The sequence below is a fragment of the Mus pahari genome, chromosome 12 (assembly GCF_900095145.1).
Source record: "Mus pahari chromosome 12, PAHARI_EIJ_v1.1, whole genome shotgun sequence".
Classification (NCBI taxonomy): Eukaryota; Metazoa; Chordata; class Mammalia; order Rodentia; family Muridae; genus Mus; species Mus pahari.
This window is the reverse complement of record NC_034601.1, coordinates 27,281,628-27,285,829: the sequence shown is the minus strand read 5'-3', so window position 1 is coordinate 27,285,829 and position 4,202 is coordinate 27,281,628.

Below are 4,202 nucleotides of genomic sequence, written 5' to 3'. Positions count from 1 at the left end.
ATAGTTATGAGCCACCATGTGGTTGCTGGGATTTGAACTCCGGACCTTCGGAAGAGCAGTCGGGTGCTCTTACCCACTGAGCCATCTCACCAGCCCCATGACACAGTTTTAAAAGGGCAATAAACCTACCTGAGATTTTGAAACTGAAGGAAAGTGTGATGACTATTCTTGTCAAATTGACTACATCTGAAATTGAATGAAATCTAAAAATGGATTTCTGTGAGGGAAGTAGGTTGATCCACTTCCTTTTATATGTGTGTGTGTGTGGGGTTGTTTTTCTTTTTTCTTAAGATTTATTTATTTATTTCATGTATGTGAGTACACTGTCACTGTCTTCAGACACCCCAGAAGAGGGCATCAGATCCCATTACAGATGGTTGTGAGCCACCATGTGGTTGCTGGGGATTGAACTCAGGATTCTCTGGAAGTCCAGCCAGTGCTCTTAACCACTGAGCCATCTCTCCAGCCTCGTGTTTTTGTTTTTCAAGATAGGGTTTCTTTGTATAACATCCTTGGCTAACCTGGAACTAGATTTGTAGACCGGGCTGGTCTTGAACTCACAGAGATCCTCCTGCCTCTGCTTCTTCTGGGATTAACAGCAATACCTGGTTGGTTGATCCACTTCTAATATGGATCTGTGAGATAAGAAGGCATGCACCCCCTGGGCTGTAGAGATGGTTCAGCACTTAAGAGCACTGACTGCTCTTTCAGGGGTCCTGAGTTCAATTCCCAGCAACCACATGGTGGCTTACAACCATCTGTAATGGGGTCTGACATGCCTTCTTCTGACATGCAGGTATACATGTAGATAGAATAAATAAAATTTTTTAAAGGCATGCACCTTTAATCCTTTTTTGCTTTATCTTAGCCTGAAGCTCCAGCAGGCATTCCCTGAGAACCCATAGGCCACTCATGTCAGGAAATAGGTAGGGTGACTGTAGGTCTTCATCTCTCTCTTCGTCCCTTCAAGTCCAATCCCCCAGTCTCATTTCCAGTTCTGTAGTAGACTGTCTGCTGCAGCCTCGACTTCCTCTCTGCCCTTTCCTCCAGTGGACCACATAGATCTTCCCCTCGAACCTTTGTCACCACCACTCCCAATTCATCACTTCAAACACACACACACACACACTCTCTCAGACACTCCAGAAGAGGGCATCAGATCTTGTTATGAATGGTTGTGAGTCACCATATGGTTGCTGGGATTTGAACTCAGGACCTTCAGAAGAGCAGTCAGTGCTCTTAACCGCTGAGTCATCTCACCAACCCAAGAAGGATAACTCTTACCTGAGTAAACCAGAAACTCAGAGTAAACAGCTTCCTAATGTGTAAAAGTGACAGAGACTGACTGGCTACCTGGACAGTCACCCAGTTTCTCTGTGATGGTGGAGGGGACCACCAGGCCCAGAAGATCTGACAGACTTTTTTGTGAAGTGGACTACTCTACATTTTCTAGGCAAAGTTGGGCGATCAACCTCCCAGTGTCCCGCTTAGCCACAGTTTGGACAGCATGCAGTCAGCAGTTGAAAGAAAGGCTAGTGTCCAGCTTTGCCAAATTTGAAGTAAGTTCCATGTGGAGGCTCTTCTGTGTTCAGGGATCATCTTCTTCAGAGGAGATTGGGGATGCTGCCAGGATCTGATGAGTCTGTTAGAGAGTCTATTATTATTATTATTATTATTATTATTATTATTATATTTTAAATGCCATGTTCTGCAGACCTCTAAAGTATTTGAGAACCATCTATCTATCTAAAGTTTATCTAATTAGACAAGCTTTTACCTAGCCTGACTACTGTATAATTCTATTTTTTTTAAGATTTATTTATTTATTATATGTAAGTACACTGTAGCTGTCTTCAGACACTCCAGAAGAGGGNGTCAGATCTTGTTACNGATGGTTNTGAGCCACCATGTGGTTGCTGGGATTTGAACTCTGGACCTTTGGAAGAGCAGTCGGGTGCTCTTACCCACTGAGCCATCTCACCAGCCCCTACTGTATAATTCTAAATGCATTAAAGAATATGATTATTTATAGTTCTAATAGTCCTGGCAAACTTGTATAAGACTGAATATGGGTAATAGATGGATGTTCTCTGTTTCAAATTACCTGTTGTAGTTGTATAAACAACAAAATTTAGATTTATCTGGGATAAGTTCAGCAGTTTTTCTATGTAGAACAAGTCTTTCTGCATATTGAGAGTCAATAACTATATTAAGAGATTCTGGAACATTTAATAGAAGCATGAAAATAGCATATAGTTCTGACTTTCTAACTGAAGTATATGATCTTTGAATTACTTGTAGTTTTCTGACTTATAATCTGCTATTCCTAATTTATTGGCATCTGTATAAAAGAAGGAGCTTTAGAAATTGGTGCTTCTCTTACTATATGAGGAAGAATACGAGTAGTTCTTTTTATAAACTGAAGTCACTTGCTTTTGGGGTATTTGCTGTAAATTTCTTCTCCCAAAATGATTGCAAACTCTTTGATTACCCACTGATTACCAATAATGAGGTAATTTTGCAATCTGTACTTTTTGTGGCTGGATTTTCTGTAGACCTATCTTATATCCTAAACAGTTGATAAAATAAATCAATCACTATAATAGGCCATAACTTAGCTAAGAAAGAATTTAAAGGACTCCAGATTATAAGAAACCCTGAGCTGAATTACCTTATTCATACTTCTTTTTTTTTTTTAAAGATTTATATATTTATTACATGTAAGTACACTATAGCTGACTTCAGACACTCCAGAAGAGGGCATCAGATCTTGTTACGGATGGTTGTGAGCCACCATATGGTTGCTGGGATTTGAACTCAGGACCTTTGGAAGGGCAGTCGGTGCTCTTACCCACTGAGCCATCTCACCAGCCCCCTTATTCATACTTCTTATATCATTTAGCAGCCTTCATTTTCCAGATTTCTTTTTAATGTCAAATATAGGAGAATTCCAAGAGCTGGTGACTCTTCTATATGTTAAGCCTTCAGTTGTTCTTGGACCAGCTGGTCTAGGACCTATAACTTTTCATCATTTAAGGGCCACTGATCTTCCCAAATTATTAGTTAACCATTTTAATGGTAGGGCAGTTGGTTCTTTATCAATAGTGGCCCACCTGCTACTGAACACTTACTGTTTAGGAAGTGTTTAGGAGGTGTTGGAGAGCCAGCACCCTCTGTATCCTGCCTATGGACAGCCTGGACAGTCTGTAATTGTTTTTGATAAAATTTTTCAATACCTTCACTAGGAGCATCTCCTATTTTATGGTTTGTTCTTCAAGTTGAAGTTCCTGAATGTCAATCTGTGCTTTTCACTGTTGTAATATGTAAGTTTCGGCCTGAGGTAAAACTCACTTTAATCTGGTCTGGGTTCATCCTGAGAGGCGGGCTGTACTGAAATGGAATGTATGAGAGAAATTTGGAAGCCAGGACAAAATATTCTGATCGAGACTCAAAGTTTAATGTAGAAGCTCAGTTTATATAGCATGGGAAAAACCCCAGTCCTCATCCCCAGTCTTTGAAGGCACAGGTGAATGTCCGTAGGCGGGTCCAAAGGATGTTGTCTTCTGGGACATCAACCGGTCTTCTCAGCAGGCGGTGGAGACACAGCGACAGTAGAGCAACTCTGGCATATCTCAAGTTTTCTGCCGGTGAATCTGGGCTTTGAAAGACAGCCATTAGTATAGACAGTAAGGCTTGGCAGATGTGAAGATTATAACCGCAGGTGGTCCAGTGGCGACAGAGAGCTGGGAGGCCCCAACAGTAATAGATCTCTTCCCCATAAATTCTTGGCTGTATCTACCACACATGGCTTTAATACTCCTGTCTGACCTTCTGGTCCTATATATTTAACTCACTTTAGGCTTTCTTTTACCTGACACAATGTTCCAATCCCTAGGAGCTATGGCCATGTTGGATTCCAATCCCTTTTGAAGTGGCCATGTTGGATTTCAAGAATCTTGTGAAATTATTGTTATATCTGCTACAGTATCCACTAGGCATTCAATCTCAATTCCATCTAGTTGTAATTTTAACTTTGGTCTCTGATTGTTTATAGCAGTTTGCCAAAACACTAAAATCTCTTGTTCTATTAATTGGAGTAGTTAAACTTAGAGCATGCTGTCTGTCATATCAGGCACTAGTTTTTCTTTTCTTTTCTTTCTTTTTTTTCTTCTTAGATTTATTTATTTATTTATTTATTTATT